General features: G+C 42.2%; 1 long non-coding RNA gene across 1 annotated transcript; it reads left to right on the top strand.

The window, feature by feature from the left end:
- Positions 1 to 1697: 1697 nt before the first annotated feature.
- Positions 1698 to 3112, top strand: LOC123100254 (uncharacterized). The gene is made up of 3 exons (XR_006448378.1): positions 1698 to 2272; positions 2742 to 2801; positions 2945 to 3112. It is a non-coding gene; the product is annotated as an uncharacterized lncRNA (long non-coding RNA).
- Positions 3113 to 21638: the final 18526 nt, after the last annotated feature.

Here is a 21638-nt window from a genome sequence, read left to right as displayed (position 1 = left end):
CATAGAGATGTGAACTATGGGTGTTAATCACATGGTGATGTGAATTATTGATGTTAAATCACATGGCGATGTGAACTAGATTATTGACTCTAGTGCAAGTGGGAGACTGAAGGAAATATGCCCTAGAGGCAATAATAAAGTATTATATATTTCCTTATATCATGATAAATGTTTATTATTCATGCTAGAATTGTATTAATCGAAAACATAATACATGTGTGAATACATAGACAAACAGAGTGTCACTAGTATGCCTCTACTTGACTAGCTCGTTAATCAAAGATGGTTATGTTTCCTAGCCATAGACATGAGTTGTCATTTGATTAACGGGATCACCTCATTAGGAGAATGACGTGATTTACATGACCCATTCCGTTAGCTTAGCACCCGATCGTTTAGTATGTTGCTATTGCTTTCTTCATGACTTATACATGTTCCTATGACTATGAGATTATGCAACTCCCGTTTACCGGAGGAACACTTTGTGTGCTACCAAAGGTCACAACGTAACTGGGTGATTATAAAGGTGCTCTACAGGTGTCTCCAAAGGTACTTGTTGGGTTGGCGTATTTCGAGATTAGGATTTGTCACTCCGATTGTCGGAGAGGTATCTCTGGGCCCACTCGGTAATGCACATCACTATAAGCCTTGCAAGCATTGTGACTAATGAGTTAGTTGCGGGATGATGTATTACGGAACGAGTAAAGAGACTTGCCGGTAACGAGATTGAACTAGGTATCGAGATACCGACGATCGAATCTCGGGCAAGTAACATACCGATGACAAAGGGAACAACGTATGTTGTTATGCGGTCTGACCGATAAAGATCTTCGTAGAATATGTGGGAGCCAATATGGGCATCCAGGTCCCGCTATTGGTTATTGACCGGAGAGGTGTCTCGGTCATGTCTACATAGTTCTCGAACCCGAAGGGTCCGCACGCTTAACGTTACGATGACAGTTTTATTGAGTTTTGATGTACCGAAGGAGTTCGGAGTCCCGGATGAGATCGGGGACATGACGAGGAGTCTCGAAATTGTCGAGACGTAAAGATCGATATATTGGACGACTATATTCGGACTTCGGAAAGGTTCCGAGTGATTCGGGTATTTTTCGGAGTACCGGAGAGTTACGGGAATTCGTATTGGGCCTTAATGGGCCATACGGGAAAGGAGAGAAAGGCCTCAAAAGGTGGCCGCGCCCCTCCCCATGATCTGGTCCGAATTGGACTAGGGAAGGGGGGCGCCCCCTTCCTTGTTTCTCCTTCCCCCTTCCCTTCTCCTACTCCCACAAGGAAAGGAGGAGTCCTACTCCCGGTGGGAATAGGACTCCCCCCTATGGCGCGCCTCTCCCCTTGGCCGGCTGCCTCCCCCTTGCTCCTTTATATACGGGGGCAGGGGCACCCCAGAGACACAACAATTGATCCTTGTGATCTCTTAGCCGTGTGCGGTGCCCCCCTCCACCAAATTACACCTCGATAATACCGTTGCGGAGCTTAGGCGAAGCCCTGCGTTGGTGGAACATCATCATCGTCACCACGTCGTCGTGCTGACGAAACTCTCCCTCAACACTCGGCTGGATCGGAGTTCGAGGGACGTCATCGAGCTGAACGTGTGTAGAACTCGGAGGTGCCGTGCGTTCGGTACTTGATCGGTCGGATCGTGAAGACGTACGACTACATCAACCGCGTTGTGATAACGCTTCCGCTGTCGATCTACGAGGGTACGTGGACAACACTCTCCCCTCTCGTTGCTATGCATCACCATGATCTTGCTTGTGCATAGGAAAATTTTTGAAATTACTACGTTCCCCAATAGCGAAGCAGCCCTATGGCTGTTCGGTGAAGCAGACAACTGAATCTCATCTGCCGGGTTGAAAGAGGCGATGAATCATCAGTTCTTGGAAGTGTTAACGACAACTGATGTGTGTTGCCGTTCACCTGCATCGTTTAGTGGAGATATACATTGTTATTTTCCTGGCCTGCAGCTGCTTGACTTCATGCGCCTGAATATGTAACTTCCCGTCCTTCTCTGACTGTAGTAGCTATGGTTCACGGTTGTATTGCCCACTATCTTTATTTTTCTCTTTCCCCTACGATTCCCTCTTCCACTTAGCAATTCTTTTCTGCTAATGTCTTTCCAAACTCAGTTTGTACAGGGGTTTGTCAATCCTGGATCTGGTCAACTATTTGATTCAGACTGATCATGGAGGCTGGTTCTCATATTTTTCTTGGTGAGTTCTTCAATGCACAATTTGCCATGGCTGCTGATCAGGTAATTAGTTCACTCGCAGGACTGACACACCCCATCTCTTCATGCAAATATAATCCAACATAGTCTATTTCGTCATGTGTTTCATCCAAATGCTAACTGAACTTCAACATAAACCAGTTGCTTGTTTTCCTGCCTAAAGTTATTTTAGACTTAGAACATTTTGCTGTTTAGAGGTAGCTTTTCTGTAAAAAGTTGTCGTGCTGCTATAATACTAACATGTCACAAATTGTCAAGAGATATTTAGATAGATCTGATTGAGCTAACAAGTTTATCATGATGTAATATATGCATTGTGATACATTCTGCTATACTGGTTTGATGCTTGATTCGTCAATGTCATTTCGTATTCTGAGGAAGTCTCATTCTTTGAGGGAGAACCTGATTGATGGTGAACCTAGGGACATGGAAGTTTTCTTTGCCCATTGGTTGAGATTTAATGTATGAATAAGACTAATTTATTTTACAACAGCACATGGCCACTTCTCAAGAGAAGGCAAACTACCTACATGCAACAATTATAATCTCACTGGTATGGCTGTCTCTTTTATTTAATTTAAGTAATTGGCATTACTAGCATATTTACCTATTTGTAAAACAGAATAATCATTTCTTTAATTGTTCATCTTTTTATTAACTGTTAGTATATATGTAATGCTCACTCTGCTTTTGCAGGCCCCTTGAGTCATTCCAGTCCTACAATGTTCAAAAAATATATGTAAACAAATTGATGGCTAAAGTAGACCTGAAGTTCAAGGAAGCTATCCTTATATATTTAGAATTCCATCTATGCATACATATGTACTGGACCATCTACGATATTCATAATCCGTGTCCTAAGACAACAAGCTATACCATGATTATCTAAGCTTGCATTGTGTTGCCCATCCTTTTTTCAAATGGATGTTCTTACGTATTTGCCCCTTGTTATACAAGCTGCACACAGAAAGTACATATTTATTATTTGATATGTACACTTCTTAAAAGTATGTGAAATTCATATTTCATATACTTATCAACTGCTAAAAGACAACTACTGCTACAGTAGCACAATAATTTTCCGCTGTTCCATGTGGATGATGGCTATCTATGTAACTAAATCTTTACTACTATTTGTGCATGATTATACCATGTCTGTTCTTCTAATAGCCTAATGTCATTCCCTTTGATACACTGCCACCATGGCCAATCCACCAAAAGGAGGCAGAATAGGAAAATAACATCACAAATTAAATATATGTAGATAGGCTAATGGAGTAATCGATTTATAGTAATGTCGAATCAAATAGGAAGAGGATATATTATTATTGTTGTTTTGTGAGAGCACGATAAGTAAGGATGGCAATGGGTAGGGTATGGGGCGGGTAGAGCAATACCATACCCATACCCGTGTAATCAATGGGTACAAAATTCTACCCATACCCGTACCCATGGGTATGAACCTTTACCCGTACCCATACCCGATGGGTAGCCATACCCATTGGGTACCCAACTGGTAGATCAAATAATACACAAGTTATTCGCAATTTTACATTCATCGATAACACATTGACAAAAAAATATTGATCTCAACTCAATAACTGTTAGATGAGTACATGATAATTATCTCAATTCAAATTGACAATTGGTGACAACTTTAACATAGATTCATAAGCTCACGACACAATTTTAACATAGGTATACTTGTGAATCACGGGTAAAACTCACATGTTAGTATAAATGGGTAGGGTATGGGTATATCCATGGGTAAAAGGCTATACCCATACCCTACCCATGACTTAACGGGTAGGGTATGGGTACTACCCATGGGTATAAAATTGTGCCCATACCCTACCCATGCGGGTACGGTATCCGCGGGTACCCATACCCATGGGTAAAATTGCCATCCTTAACGATAAGGAGTTTAGAACTCTCCTTTACTCCACCATAATAACCTATTTTCCAAATTATAATAATCACTTCAAGGGAAAGTGGAGCAGAATTTTGCCATTGTCCAAGGGATGCGATCAATGCAGACCGCGATGGACAACGTCCATTATTTGATGACTATAAAACTAGCAATGGTGTATTAACAAGAAAATCACTTTAATAAACAAAATAGATGGATTAACAACAAATGTATATTCCACTTAAAGTCAATTTAACTTCAAAATAAATGTATCCACATACTAAGTTCAATCTCTAATATTTGCCATCAAAATAGACGGGCGCAGCAACGCGCGCCATCACTGATCTAGTAACCAGTAGAACTACTCGACCATAGTGGAAGAGCAAAGTGTCAACGCTACAAGGATATGCGGCTGCGCTATTTAATGCACTTACTTTTCTGAATTATTTTAAAACAATCATGAACTTGAATAAGTTCATCATTTTTTGAGAAAAGTTCACAAATTTGAAAAAAGTTCATCAAATTTTTAAAAAAGTTCACCAAATTTGAAAAATTGTTCATCAATTTTGAAAAAAAGTTCAGTAATTTTTACAAAAGTTCATTCAATTTGAAAAAGAGTTCATGGATTTTCAAAAAGGGGTTCATGAATTCGAAAAAAGTTGAAACTTTTTGAAAAAATATTCACCAATCATGAAAAAAGTTCATCAAAATGGGAAAAAATGTTCATCAATTTTGGAAAAAAGTTCATCGATTTGAAAGAAGTTCATCAATTTTTGAAAGAGTTCATGGATTTTCAAAAAGGGGTTCACGAATTCAAAAAAACTTCAATTTTTTGAAAAAATATTCACAAATCATGAAAAAAGTTCATCAAAATGGGAAAAAAGTGTTCATCGATTTTGGAAAAAAGTTAATTGATTTGAAAAAAGTTCATCAATTTTGAAAAAGTTCACGTATTCAAAAAGGTTCACACAAAAATGTTTGCGAACTCGAGAAAAGTTCGCAAATCCGAGAAAAGGTTCACGAAATTGAAAATAGAAAAAAGAAGGAAAAACAGAAAAGAAAACAGGCCAAAAAGAAAAAAAAAGACAGATTCACGTTCTTTATTTGAAGAACTATAAAAGTGGCTCTTAAACACGAAAGGACGTTGTCCAGGGTCGTTATTGCGCTCGTACAGAGGCCGTGGGGTTTAGGGTTCGAATCTTCCTGGCGCGCCTTTTTTTGAAGGATATAGAGAAGGAGGGAAAAAATGAGTAGGACGGGCCGGCCCAGTGTGGATCGGGGGGTGTGGGCCCGATTGCACAAACAACTGTATCGGGCATAGAGGGCGCCGTTTAGGAAATGCCATATTCCTGAGGAATTCTATTCCGCCCGGCCATACGAGTACCCAGGTTCTATATGTGCTAGCCCAGTGTAGACTTATTTCTTTTATTTTTCCACTTTTTTGTGTTTTCTTAAATATGGGAACATTTTTTAAAACATTTACAATATGCACGAACATTTTTTTAAGGATATAGAGAAGGAGGGAAAAAATGAGTAGGACAGGCCGGCCCAGTGTGGATCGGGGGGTGTGCGCCCGGTTGCACAAACAACTGTATCGGGCGCAAAGGACGCCGTTTAGGAAATGCCATATTCCTGGGGAATTCTATTCCGCCTGGCCATACGAGTACCCAGGTTCTATATGTGCTGGCCCAGTGTAGACTTATTTCTTTTATTTTTTCACCTTTTTTGTTTTCTTAAATATGGGAACATTTTTTAAAACATTTACAATACGCATGAACATTTTTAAAAATATTTTTTTAATTCCTAAACGTTTTTACAATTTATGAACATTTTTTCAAAATTATGAATATTTTTTGTATACATGATTTTTTTAATTCACGAATTTTTTAATTCTAAAAAAATCATATTGATCAAAGAAATTGTAGCTGTTTTTTCTTCCGAACCGGCACCTGTTTTTTTAGCAAGCGCCATAGGGGGAAAAAACATGTCAAGCGGCTGCGAGTTTGTTCGATACGCGCTACCCGCAATTCAAAAAACAAACCCGTGTAGCAGATGCACTCGGCAGCGCCACGCTGTATTGTGCAGCGCTACACACGCTGCAAGTTTGACAATAGGCAAGTAGAAGAAACTACCATCTACAGATGCATTTTACCATATTTTTAGTTTCTTTGGAGGATCATCCAACTATGAAATAAGCAGCACCAATTAATTAAGTAGACCATGTTTCTTTGAAGAAGGGGTAAAAAAGACACTTACTCCGTGTAGTAATAAAAGATGGTGTGGCCGCATGATTTGACGATGATCACCGTGAACGTCGTGAAGAACAGTAAACTCGCGACTCTGTACACCAACAACCAGCAGGGGTGGATGTTCTGGAGGTACGGCCGCCACGCCTCACCATCGTACACCACCCCAGGGCTCCTCTCGCCGCCCTCAGCACCTGGCTGAGCTGCCTCACTCCCGCGGTGGGGTCCCGTACCCTGGTATCGCCACAGGAGGTAGACGGACACTCCTACACAAGCCAGCACTGAGAGGAAGCATAGGCACACCTCTCAGCGCAACCAGTATTGTAGGCTCGGCTTCATCGTGCTCCTGAAACAAAAAACATGGTAAAGGGCAAACTCACAAACTAAATTGAGTAGAAGTTATAAGAGCGTGCGATACATTTGGTATTGAGGTTCAGAATACAAAATCATACAAATTAAACTGAAATTAGTTAATTCAAACAGTTTTTTACCTTTTTTTCTTTTTGGCAAACTAATTGTATGCTTTTTATATATAAAACATGCGGAATTAAAGGCACCACATTTCCCATGGTAATCAACAAAAACCGAGAAAATCTTGGGTGTTAAAGATCTCGCTTGTTTCCGCCGAGCCCCGAGTCTCGGACGCCATGGTATGAATGGGACATGAGTGTGACCTTCCCCTGCAACGATACGGACATGAATTTGTTCAGAACCTGCACCAAGATTACGGTTGGCATGGCCGTTGGCTCCACGGTGCATCACTGAAAGTGACTGGGGGGCAGCGCGCCCCCCCCCCCCCCCCCAATGGATTTTCGGCTAGACCGGGGCTAGGAAAAAGTAGGGCCAAAGCTATGGACGACTGGAAGTAGTAAAATGTAGAGAGGGAGAGAGAGAACGACGTCAGAGAAGACCTCGCCCGCCATAGCCGTGATATATATAGAGAGAGATAAAAAGGAGGCTGTGTGTGCTAACATATCCAGAAAAGTAGCTTCCGTACTATGTAAGTGTTATCTTTCCGTGGACCTCAAAAAAAAAGTGTTATCTTTCCGTGGATTACCACCTTGGCTCCAACAATGGAGATGGAAACATCTCATACGGCACTTCTGCTTCGGTAGACCACTCTAAACACAAGGACAGTTTAGATTAACACATACCTCTTCATAATAAAGGGCAATGATAGTCATATTTCGTTGTATACTTTTTTCAGAATCTTTTCAGAATCACTTCGGTGTATACGTATATGCCGTACTCTTGCTGCGCTCACAAGACAATGCATCCCATCCATCTTTTTTTCCTCTGAATTTAAATCGCAAAAATTTCTGAGAGTGCCAAGATTCGAGCCAACAACTTATGGTTCACAATGAGTCGCCATAACCAACTTGCCAACATCAGTTAAAATGAATACAAGTGTCTTTCTTATTCTTTTATTCTATGCTCTTTTATTTTTCTTATTTTCTTCTTTCCTTTTTCTTGCTCTTTTTTCACGTGTTTTCAAGCGGTTTGTTCCGGATTTATTTCCCTTTTCCATTTTTATTTTTCGTTTTCCTTTATTTTTTTCTTCATTTTTCATTTTCCTTTTTCTCTTGCAATGTGCAAAAAAATTGATTTTGTTTTTTTCCGAAATGAATGAACTTTTATTAAAATTTGCGAACATGTTTTCAAACTTGGTGAACTTTTTCAAAATCGAGAACTTTTTATCAAATGCATAAAAAATATTGATGAACGTATTTTCAAAATGGATGATTTTTTTCAAAATTGATGAACTTCTTTCAAAATGAATGCATTTTTTAAAGTAGATGAACTTTGTTTTAAAATGTATGGACTCTTTTCAAAATTGATGAACTTTTTCAAATCCTTAAACTTTTGTCTCCATAATCCATGATTTTTTTCTCAATTCATGGTGTTTTTCATTTTGTGAACATTTTGCAAATCCGCGAATATTTTTTGAAATACATGAACTTCTCCAAAAAAGATGATCCTTTTTAAATTCAATGGTCAAAGGTCAAATATGTCCATGCTCAACTTGTCGTCCAGGTCAACCATGAAGAAGGTTTTTTTGGTCGAACTAGAAAGAAGCGATCAGGCGTATGGTCTTGACAAGTGACAGCTGATCGCTCGTGTAGTTGGGCCGACCTATGAAAGGTGGCATGTGAGTGCTGCCTAGGAGCTCCCGCTGTACAGGGAGTAGCTTGACATACTTTGTTTTTTCATATTTCAATTTTCTCTTTCGAACATTATTATGCTTTTTGAAATTTGTTCAAAATTTAAAAAATGTATTCTTAAAATTGTTTGGAATACTAAAAAGTCAAGGTGGGCATTCGGTAGAAATCAAAATTTTGGTTTATACTATTCTTTCTTTAATCCATTTAGCAACATTAAAACCAAAAAAATTCTGGCCTATCCGAACAATCTCCGTTGAACATGATATTTTTTTGGAAATCTCAGGACTGGCCCCAACTTTGGTAAGCACGCAGGTAGGCGTGCCCATGGTAGTCATCCACACCGGGTTTGAATGATTTCCTACACCATATGCAAGTTGCGACACGTCCGGCCATTTATCAACCATTTTTTACCGGGAAAACTCAAGAAAATACAAAATTTGTTGAAAACCAAAACAACTTGGCATGGTGCCTTAACTTGGTCATACAAGCGACTTGAAAAAATTGGGGTCATTTCAAGGATGTCGGAAAACAACATGCTATGACATGAAGCCTTGTATTTTATTAATAATTATATTTCAATGTTTGTACATTTTTTTACAATTGCGGTCATTTCAATGTTTGTACAAGCTTTTAGAATGCAAATATTTTAATTTATAAACAAAATTTGAAAAGCAACTTTTTAAAAAAATTAGATAAGTTTTTAAAAGACGAGCATTTTTTGAAAAATAAAAAAATAAAAATGGAAATGGAAAAGAAACAAAAAACTATCAGCAAAAGGAGAAAGAAATAGTGGAAAAAGTCTGTTTTGCTACAGTAAGCTGGTCAGTAAAGGATAGATCTAGTAGGTTGCGTTTTTGTAGTTAGAAATTGAAGCTTATCAGCTTGTGTACCTAGCGACGAGCGGTCGGTAGTGAGAGTTACAGGGTTCGATCCCTCGCACTGCCATTTCATTTTTGATATATTTTCCCTATTTTCGCGTGCAATAATGGGCGGGCCCAGTTGGGCAGCGTCCTGTGCGTGGCGCCATCTATATGATTGTACTTCCCGAATGGCGAACCCTATTTGCCGCCCGTGGGTGTCAAACCGTCGCGGCTCCGTTGAAGCGAATCGAATGACCGGCACAATACGAGTCGGCCCACTTTGAGCGAGCAACCAGTTTTGGGAACCTTTTAAAAGGTTCCCTAAGCTTTTTTCCTTTTTTTTCTTCATGTTTTTATTTTTCGTTTTTCTTTCTGCTTATTTCTTCATTTTCATTTCTTTTCTTTTTACCTTATTTTGTTTCCTTTTTGTTTTCCATAAATTAGAAATTCAAAAAAAGATTGAAATTCCAATTTTTCTTCACATATTCAAAAATTGTTCATGTTTTTCAAATGTATTATTGTTTCAAAAAAAGTTCAGAATTCCAAATTCCAATAAAAGTTCGAAATTCCAATTTGTTCATTTTCCAAAAAATATTCATGTTAAAAATAGTTCACTGTACATTGGGAAAATGTTCACTGTGTATAAAAAGTGTTCATTGTGTGTACAAATTTTATTCAGCGTGCATTTCAAGAAAAAAATCAACATATATTTTCAAGAAAGCTCAGTTTTGTATTTGAAAAAATTCACCATATACTAAGAAAATGTTCAGTGTGAATTTTAAATTCACTTTTTTAAAAATTGTTCACATTTAAGAAAAGAATATTCGATCTTTTTTTACTATTTTGAAACATTGTTGGCATTCTCAAGAAATTTTGTTCACATTATTTTGTAAAAGTATTGGAAAAAAAACCCGGATCTGCAGCTCTAATTATTACTTTAAAGTTTTTGTTTGAACACTATTATTACTTTAACGTTAGCGCTGCCTTTAAGCCGTACCAGTCACGAGGTCGTCTGACTACCGTATAATTTGTGAAAAGCCTATATTGCCCATACATTTCGTAGTGGCAAACCTTGCTTGTTACAACATCCTATAATCTCAAGAATTAACTCCCCCCCCCCCCCCCCCGGGTTCCTTCAGGAAAAAACTTACTAAATCACTGTAAATATGAAGGAGGTAACACATGATAATGCACAAGGTCTCTGCAGACTAAGGCATAGCCTAGTGGTGGGAAGGGGCTGATGCCTTCCCACCCATCCAGGTTCAAGGCATGGTACTTGCAATTTGGATTTGTTGCACCAATTATACTGCAGGGGGTTCCCTTACAGTCTTTCTGTCAAAAAAATAATGCACAAGTTATCAGGTGTTTGGGATAGGGAACCCCAAAACGCCTTCTAGGGTTTCAAGTCGTTAAGGCGGTGCAAAGTGATTGCTGCCATAATCTCCATCCCTCTGATGCTCACGGGAGGACAAGGTCTCTGGTGGCAAAGGTTAGCGGCCATGGGGTTCGGGAACATATCCGGTGCACCAACACTTGTGGTGCTACCGGTGCACCGGATGCCATACAATATATTTTTTTAAATCTGAAAAAATTGAGCACATTGACGTAACATCAATAAATGTCATCAAGAAATTTCGTATCAAAATTTGAAATATTTTTAAGATACAAAAATGACAAAATTGACAACAGTGTGGTAATGGGCCAAATCTAAAGCCCAACTTATGTTATGTATCCTTCAGTGTTGAATTTGTCATTTTTGTTTTAGGAGCTGTGTTTCGAATTTTGACTTGAAATTTTGTGACAATCTACATTAATATTGTCATCATAAGTCCTACAACTATGCGAGGTGTGTCAATCTAGTCCTAAAACTTCAAAAGTATAGAATTGGGTCCCAAATGTTTTCAAGGCGTACAACCCAGGTCCCAAACTCGCTGCAGTTGCGTTGACTGGCAGACCGTTGCCACCTGGACCCATGGGACCCACCCAGTAACCGGCACAGCATACATTTGCAGCAAAGCCCTTGGAACGTGTTTCATCTCATTCTCACACCCCGCGGCTCTCTTCCACGCACAAAGCTCTCGAGAGGCGGCGACATGGAGGCGACCGGCGACGTGCGTGCTTGATGGCCGACGAGAAGAGGTGTAGAACCTGATCTGGAACGGCGTCCTCATACGACGGCTCGGGTCCGATGGCGCCATCGCAGCGGCTGCCCAACGACCCTCCTCTCGATTACGGTAAGAACCCTAACCCTAATCCCTCCTGCCCCAACTTTGGCTTAGAAATTTCAATCGAATAGTGCGATTTGGGCATTAAGGCATGCATATTGCGCCGGTTCAGTCCAAATTTGTTTATTAATTTGGTGATTGAGATATATCCCCCCTGTCCAAATCTGTATGTGTTACATATTGTGCCGATTCAGTCGTAATGTGTTCATTAATTTGGTGATTGCACAATTTAGTGATGAAGATGCTCTGTTTTCCCTTAATAGGACCCGAACAGGAGATCTTCTCAGTAGAGATTAACCATGGGGGTTTCTTCGTCGGCTTTGGAGCAAGCAAGAAATATATGGATTGCAAGACAGATTATTTTGATCATTGTGAGGTTGAAACCTGGTCGCCACTCTGGATAACAGATTTTGTGCAGCAACTTGGTTATGATCCAAGTAAAGTGCAGTGTTTCTGGTTACTTCCTGGCATGAATTTGGATAATGGGCTGAGAATTATTGATAGAGATGCAGACTGCCTTAGTATGACTGTTGTTGTGCCAAAGTTTAAACATTTCAAGCTGTACATGGATCATGGTGACATTTACAATGAGATTGCTATGGATGACATATGCATAGTTGGATCACCTCCAATGCCTGCTGTCATGAGTCCTGGGAAGCCACAAGATAGAGGTGCACATAGCTATGTTAGATGCAGTCCTAGGATGGAGAGCAAGACACAGAAAGGGAAACTTAATATGTCAGTTCGTGAAGTGATAATTGGACAGACGGTAAAAGGGAGAAATAAGGAACAAGTGGAGGAAAACAATGACAGTGATAGTGATGATAGTGACAGTGATTGTACTTATGCAGGTTGGGCTGACTCAGATAACGACTTCGATAATGATGATGATAGTCTGTTTGAGGAGTGAGTGGATTACTTTAGTAAGGATGTTAGAGCAAAGAAGAAAGCAACACAATATGAAAGGGATAGTGACTATGACACTGACGAGCTAGAACTGCCAGCTTCAGAGAATGAGGGAAATGAATCAGAACATGAAATTGTTATAGAGAAAGGGAAGAAAAAGAAAAAGAAGAAAGTGAAGCTTAGGTCCTTCAAGCCAGAGGAATTGAAAGCTCCAGCTTTCAAATTGGGTATGAAATTCCCTACGGCAGCTGATCTTAGAAGGGCAATCCAAGAGTACACTGTGCAAAATAGGGTACAAATAAAATATGCAGAGAATGATAGACAAAGAATTAGGGCACACTGCTCCGATGACTGTCCATGGTATCTATTTGCAGCACCTGACAGCAGAACCACAAGTTTTGTGGTGAAAACCTATGTGGGAGATCACACCTGCAGTAAACAGTGGGAGGTTAATGCATTCACATCAAGATACTTAGCAGGCAAGTATTTGGAGAACTTTAGGGCAGATGAAAAGATGACATTGATGAATTTTGCAAGGTTGGTGCAAAAGGACTACAACATGGAACCTTCAAGGAGCAAGCTAGCAAGAGCTAGAAGAATAGCAATAAAACAAATTCATGGAGATGAGGTCAAACAATACTCAATGATGTGGGACTTTGCACAAGAGATCAGAAGCTCTAACCCTGGCAGGAGCATGTTTATGAAACTCAAAGAGGACAGATTCTACTAGTGTTACATGTCATTAGATGCTTGTAAAAGAGGCTTTTCAGCTGGATGTAGACCTGTCATCTGTGTTGATGGTTGCCATCTGAAAACAAAATATGGTGGACAATTGTTGACTGCTGTAGGTATTGATCCAAACAACTGTATTTTCCCTATTGCTATGGCTGAGTTGAAGTCGAGGACACACCAACATGGAAGTGGTTTCTACAGACTTTAAAAGAAGATCTCCACATAGTGAACACAACACCTTGGACAGTGATGAGTGATAGACAAAAAGGACTAATTAATGCTGTAACTGCTCTATTCCCTAAAGCACAACACAGGTTTTGTGTAAGGCACCTATATTAGAATTTTGCAAAGAAGTGGAAGGGTGAGAACTTGAAGAACAAGTTATGGGCAATTGCAAGGTCCTTGATTGGAAGAAAAATATGGAGGAGATGAAGGACTTAAATCTGGAAGCTTATGAGTACCTACAAGGAATTGAACCAAGTTCCTGGTGCAGGGCATTTTTCCAAGAATTACCAAAGTGTGACCTGCTACTAAACAATAATTGTGAGGTCTTTAATAAGTAAGTTTCCAATTGCTTTCCCATTGAGATCTCTTTTGGAATATCGTTTTCATTCTACTTTTAGAATTAGGTGGTTTGAATTTATATTGTGAACTGAAATTGTTTTCTATCAATGAAGGTGGATACTTGATGCTAGGGAGCTTCCTGTCATGAGCATGTTCAAAAAATCAAAAATCAATTGTCGACAAGGTTTTATAGCAAGAACAAAGAAAGTGAAGAGTGGTGTGGAACTATATGTCCTAAGATCAAAAAGATACTTGATAAGAATGCGGAGATGGCTAATAATTGTCAGGCATTGCCTGCTGGGAAAGGCGTCTTTACCGTGTTGGGACTGGTTGGTGAGTACAAGGTCGACATAAACAATTACACATGTTCATGCAAAGCTTGGCAGTTAACAGGCATACCATGTAGACATGGCATATCTTGTCTCAGAGGTGAAAGAATCAAACCTGAGAGTGTTGTCTCACCATGCTATAGTATTGCCGCTTTCAAGCAAGTATATGGTGAAATTATTATGCTTTGCAGAAACCCAAGAGAGTGGGAAAAGATTAATGCTGCTCCAGTTTTGCCCCCACTGTATGAAAAACATGTTGGGAGGCCTAGCAACAAAAGAAAGAAGAGTCCTATAGAGACTGATGAAGGCAAGTTGAGCTGGCATGGTGCAATTTCTCATTGCAGTATTTGCATGTCAGTTGATCATAATAAAAGAACTTGCCCTAATAAAGGAGTACAAGGACAACAGCCTGAGGCAGTGCAAGGGGAGCAACCTGAGGTAGGGCAAGGTCATCGAGATGAGGCAGGGCAAGGGGAGCAAATGCAACAAGCGGAGGCAGTACAGGGACAAACCTCAATTCCTAGTCATATTGCAAAAAAGACCAAATTACCAGTGAAAAGAAAGATTATTTCAACTGCTAAGGTAACAGCTACTCCCTCCGTCCGGAATTACTTGTCGCTTTATTACTTGTAGTGTGTAAGTTCCTAACTCACTCTCTAGAATTAATGTTATCGCTCTTGAATTGTAGACCACATCTTCTGCAAGTGCTGGTGGATTTGGTGTGACACAAGTCTATGATCAGAACATGTGTGTACTGGACATACTAATGCAATCCGTAAGTCCTTTTGAACTTTTGAACAACTCATGCAAACTCATTCCAAAACTGATCTACTACATGTTTGCACATTCAGTCACAACCATCCCAATCTTCCCAAGCACCAAGACCTCTTCCTGAAAATCATTTTCTTGCAAGCCAAAGAGATGATCTGCCAGTGACAAAACAAACCACAACAATAGTCCATGTAGCACCAAAGAAGAAGAAACGTAAGGAGAAGATCAAGGAGAAGGAGAATGTTCTTCCTAGGAAAAAGAAGTGGAAGTGAACATGCTGGACATAACTTGGTTTCATTTTGGACACAAGTTGGTTTCATTTTGGACAGAGTTAGTTAGGGCCTTCTGAAAGTGGAGGCTTTATTTTGGCCTTATGTAATATGGTACTGCATCATGCAGAGTGCTACCCAGTACCACATTACATAGTTGCTTCCTGTTATATGTTCCTGTAAGAGTACTCTACTATTTATGTAATGACACTATGATGTGCTACTTCCTGGAATTCTGGTAGTTATCATCTATATATATATATATATGTCTTTGTTAAGTTGCAACATCATTTCTCTATTTTGTCATTTGTCCAAACCATTTGTCTAGCAGCAGATAAGATGAACTGATGAGAGAGAGAGAGAGATCTGAGCGGGGAAAGGACTGGCTGGAGAAGGCAACTACATAAATGGGTCAATTGCAAAAGATCTCAACCGCCAGCAGCGGGAAATCTCCCACCACACGCCCTGGGTCCACGTGGCAACGGTCCAAGCGCCACGTCTGCCAATCAACGCAGCTGCAGCGAGTTTGGGACCTGGGTTGTACGCGTTGAAAACATTTGGGACCCAATTATGCACTTTTGAAGTTTTAGGACTAGATTGACTCACCTCGCATAGTTGTAGGACGTAACATCAATAAATGTCGTCAAGAAATTTCGTATCAAAATTTCAATATTTTTTAAGGTACAAAAATGACAAAATTGACAACAGTGTGGTAATGGGCCAAATCTAAAGCCCAACTTATGTTATGTATCCTTCAGTGTTGAATTTGTCATTTTTGAGCTATGTTTCGAATTTTGACTTGAAATTTTGTGACAATCTACATTAATATTGTGTCAATGTGCTACATTTTTTTCAGAATTTTTGAAACATCTAAAATGTCCGACTTGAGTTCGGTGCACCGGTAGCACCACAAGCACCGGTGCACCAGATATTCTCCCCATGGGGTTCGAGTTCGAGCAAGCAAGAGAAGGAGAATGTGGGGAACATGCTAGAAAGGATGAATCTGACGGAAAGGACAAGGCCACTTTGACTGTGGATGATCTTGTGGAAGGTGATCAAGAGCGGATGTAGTTTTCTTTAGAGAAGGAGCACATCACCGTGGTACTCAAAAATAATTACAAGCCACAACCAACACAAATAAGAAAATATGACTACACACATACTCTATTATTGGACCGACAACCAAACATGTTGATGTATCCAGTGCTACCATCTTCCATTGGTTGCACCAAGAGACCATAAGCTCTTGGACTTCTGCATGTTGCGGTAACAAACACATACGGATCCATCATATAACACAGAAAATAACCTACAAAAAATTGTAAACTTTCACTCTGTTAAAAATACAATCGTTGTGACAATTCTAAGTAGCCCAAAGCAAAGCACAAACACCCATGCAGATCTGTGCTTTAGTTTTGGCCTCAAACCCCCTTAAAGGGCCGACGCATTTCATCTGCCCATGTCCATTTGGGTCCGCATGGATAGAAAACACGGCCCAACATGCCGATGCAAACAGATGGTTGTCCATTTTCGTGTCCACTTCGACGCATTTCCAACCCAAACTTGGTCTGGATTTGGGTCCGCATGGACACTCCACATACGCCCGTGACGTCCTCCCCTTGTCCTCCCATGGCCCGCCTGGCAGCGACACACATGTCATTCTTCCTCCCCCCCTCACCAACAAACCAGCGTCTTCGTCCTCACCATCGCCGCCTAACTTTCGGCCCCTTCACTACTTCCACTGCCCCCGCCGCCGCATCCACCGACGACCCCATTGCCACCGCATCCACCGGCGTCCACTCTATCGGCCTTGTGGCCGCTTCTTATCGCCAACAGAGTAGTACAAGGCCCGCCTACCCAGGGCCACTGATAGACCTCGGCATACCACCGCTACCTCCACGGTCACCATCAAAGGACATGGGGTTCGACAGCCCTGCTACCTGAACGGGACAAGGACGGGACCCTTCACCGGCCGTGACTTGTCCACAGCCGCCTCCTCGCCACCCACAAGGTGTTCGGTCGATTCTGTTGCTCGGACGAGGCTCGTTCACGCCCTCTGATGTCTAGTAAGGTATGGATTCATCACTCCGAAGGATCATGGCGGACAGCTCGGATGAGTTGTTTACAATAACATCATATGTTCATCATCGACCCAAGAATCATCTGACAATGATGATGTTGTGGTTGCTACTGTCATTGTCAACGACCACATACCAAGGCAGTGACCATTGTTTAGGGGATCGGCCATGTCCTACCCTACAACGATTATTTCGATCTCACAAAATCACTATTTAACACCAATTTTTTCCGGCGACGGTTCCTGATGGTGAGACCATTGTTCAACTATATTCAGGAGGGAGTGATGGGGGTATAATGATTAATTCCGATGCATGCCCTTGGAAAGACCGACTTCTCTTATTAGAAATGTACCGCAGCTGTTCACATGCTTGCACGTAATTCCCAATTATCTTCTTAATGAGTATGTAGGCATGAATTAGTCCACATGCCTTGAGGCATTGTACTGACTCTGCAAAAGTGTGATGGTCGTGTTTGGCCCAGAGTACTTGAGAGAACCAAATGATGTGGATACAGCCCGATTGTTAGCGATCAATGAATCGGGAGGCTTTCCAGGAATGCTTGGAAGCATAGATTGTATGCACTGGAAGTGGAATAACTCTCCATTTTCCTGGCAGGGGCAGTATAAGGGACATGTTAAAGCTTTTGCACGGTCATACTTGAAGCTGCTGCATCACAAGATCTACGGATTTGTCACTCTTTCTTCAGCGTGGTAGATTCTCACAATGACATCAACATGCTTCAGCGCTCTCTGGTGTTCGCTAGGCTTTCAGAATGCAATTTCCCAGATGTCAACTTTGAGATCAATGGCCACCAATACAACAAGAGATACTATCTAGCTAATGGTATCTATCCTCGGTGGTCTATGATTGTGAAGACAATCTCCGAGCCCTAAGGAGAGAAGAGGGCTAGGTTTCCAAAGAATAAGAGGGTGCTAGGAAGGATGTGGGGCGTGTTTTTGGTGTGCTCAAATCTCGATGGGCTAGTGTTCGACACCCTGCTAGAACATGGAGCACTCAGATTATGTGGGAGTTGATGACTGATTGTGTGATCATGCACAACATGATCATAGAGGGCGAGCGTGATGAGAGCCTCTATGACCAAGGGTGGGATTTTCAGGGTGAAAATGTTGAGCCTGAGACTGGAACGGCAACATATGCACAGTTCATTCAATTTCATCAAGAAATGTGTAATTAGACAACTCAGATTCAACTTCAAAATAATTTGGTTGAGCATATGTAGACTCCATAGGGAACCAATTAAGGATGGCAATGGATAGGGTATGGGGCGGGTAGAGCAATACCATACCCATACCCGTGTAATCAATGGGTACAAAATTCTACCCATACCCGTACCCATGGGTATGAACCTTTACCCATACCCATACCCGATGGGTAGCCATACCCATTGGGTACCCAATGGGTAGATCAAATAATACACAAGTTATTCGCAATTTTACATTCATCGATAACACATTTGACAAAAAAAATTGATCTCAACTCAATAACTGTTAGATGAGTACATGATAATTATCTCAATTCAAATTGACAATTGGTGACAACTTTAACATAGATTCATAAGCTCACGACACAATTTTAACATAGGTACACTTGTGAATCACGGGTAAAACTCACATGTTAGTATAAATGGGTAGGGTATGGGTATATCCATGGGTAAAAGGCTATACCCATACCCTACCCATGACTTAACAGGTAGGGTATGGGTACTATCCATGGGTATAAAATTGTGCCCATACCCTACCCATGCGGGTACGGTATCCGCGGGTACCCATACCCATGGGTAAAATTGCCATCCTTAGAACCAATAGTTGTATGTACTCTTTTTCTTCCAATGTCTTTGGTACAATTTTAAATTCATTTGGTTGTAAACTATGTGATGTTTCTTTATTAGTTGTATAAACTATGTCACTTTTATTTGTTTAATAATTTATAATGTTCCATTCACATGTTATATTTGGTCATGGAAAATTCGACTAAAAACGGACGGGCGGACCAAATAGGTCGACCAATTGGGCGCACTACCCAGAAATGCACGGACAAGGGGCGGATGCCACCCCTACTGGTGACCCAAGCGGACAAAAGGTGGAAGAAATCCATGTCAATTTGAGTCCGCACGTTGAAGTTGGCCTAAAACTTTTTCTGGAGTTGTTGTAGAATTCAAGTGGGGAATGCGAAGAATAGAGAACCCACTACTCTTGATGTCGCGGTGCATGAGATGAGAAGAGCTCAAGTAGGTGAACGTTGGAACAATGGAATAACCTGAACGTTGTGTGTGTTAATTTTGCATGTGGTGAGAGGAGGATAAACTGATCTGGACACTCTCTCCTCCAGGGGAGTTCAATGTCAGTTCTTCTATTTGGCGATGCAGAGTGTGAAGAGAGTGCCAAGATCACCCCCATACCCCACTTGAATCCGGCCCAAGACTACCGGCAGCCCCCATATTTTATCTATATCTGGGGCGGATATATGAAGGCATTAGACGCGCTTTGCACCGCCGCCACGTCAGACCGGTCCGGTCTAGCCCACACTGCCCCACCGCCATCCTCACAAAAAACTCATTCGCTCGGACGAACCCTAGTCACTCTCAGTCCTCTCGACTTCTCCGCTCCCCTCTCGTCTTCTCCACTTCCTCTCTCCCAATCCATCCGCCCCTCCGCCATGGCCAAGTCCGGCCATGACTCCAGCAGCGAGGAGGACGCCGGCTCCGCCAGCGATGCATCGCACGAGGACCTCGCGGTTCCGCATCGCCATCCAGCACTCGTGGTCGGACACCGGTGGGAGCTCGAGTTCCGTGGCGTCCGCTGCCAGCTCCTCCGAGCCCCGCCACCACAATGTGGCCCGCGCTCGCTCGTCCCGCTCTGCGCCGCTCCAAATCCAGAGCAGGGCGAACGTCTCCCCTTCCCCTCCGGCGCTAGCACCGCTCGGGCAGCGTTCGGTGCTCGTGCCCGTGGCTCCCCTGCGGGTGCGCATGCCGGAGACGGAGGCCAAGGCGGCCCGGTGCGAGCGGCGGCGGGCAGCGGTTTCGACGGAACGCGCCTCTTCCCACCAGCACTCCCACTCCGTCCCCCTCGACTCGGAGGAGGCGCTCCTCCGCGAGGTCATGCGCCGATCGCTGACCACGGCGGAGTTGGACACCAAGTCCCTACAGCGCAAAAACACGACGGCGCTCCTGCTCGGGCTCGAAGCATCTGAGCACCTCGCGAGGAAGGAGTTCTCCACCGCCAAGGCGGCTCGTCACGCGAGCGAGCAGGCCTGCGCCATCCACCGCCTGTCCGGCTACTTCTCCTTGGCATCGAAGAGCGGCACCACCAACATAGACAAAGACGACGACGATCCTCCTGCCACGGATGCGTACACGGAGTAGATGGACCGCCGCGAAGGTGCCACAAGGGCAAGGGCCCAGTCAAGAAGTGGTGATAGCGCCCTCTCCACATCGTTTATGTTTATTTTGTTTGTAGTTTAATCCGGTGAACAATGTGTTTTGGGTCCGATTTATGTCTGTCCGATGAACTGTGTAGTTTTATCTCAATGAATGTTGATGTGGACAACGAGAAATGGGACTGTCTGGTCACTGCCAGCGGGCGTGTCATCCGGACGCGTCCGCGGGCATATAGGGACTTATATTAGGCAAGTCCGCGGGCGTATAGGAACTCGTATTAGGCAACTATGGTTGTAGATGCTCTTATAGATTCATGCGGTGTGTTAAGATCTCCCTTAGAATCAAAACTTTCCCCTGGTGTGTTAAGACCCACCTGTCTTGTTTATGGATGCGACGAAAGTATCAATCATCTTTACCCTTTGGCCATGTATGTTAGGAATGCAAGGCAGTGATCAGCACTTAAAAACCTGCAGCTGGTGCTCTTTGGGCAATATGGAGAGTCAGAAACTTAGCTTGCTTCCAGCCCCAATGGCTAGCAACCTGGGTGCTGTTGTTTTTCGGATTTGCCGCCGGATTGAACATTGGAGTATTTTGTAGGGGAGGGAGGACGCAAGACCATAGCACTGCTCCGCTGCGCGAAAATGCTGGAACACATCACTGCTGAAATCTTCAATGCTGGGAGAGGTTGCACGCCCTGGATTCCAAGATTGTGCTAAAACCTGTAGCTTTCTCTTCCTGCTGTTGTTGTCCTTGGTTTTTCTGTCATGTAATGTTACATGGAATGTTCCCTTTTCTCCTTCCCCTCCTCCCACCTGGTTGTCTATCCTTTTGCTGCGTGAGGTAGTTGAATTGATGTGATTGGATGTAAAAACTTGGTTTCTCTTACGGAAATCGGGGGCAATCCTTTTACTAAAAAAACACGTCATGATCATGATCATGATA

The sequence above is a fragment of the Triticum aestivum genome, chromosome 4D, assembly GCF_018294505.1.
Source record: "Triticum aestivum cultivar Chinese Spring chromosome 4D, IWGSC CS RefSeq v2.1, whole genome shotgun sequence".
Classification (NCBI taxonomy): Eukaryota; Viridiplantae; Streptophyta; class Magnoliopsida; order Poales; family Poaceae; genus Triticum; species Triticum aestivum.
This window is presented reverse-complemented; position numbering and strand designations above follow the sequence as displayed.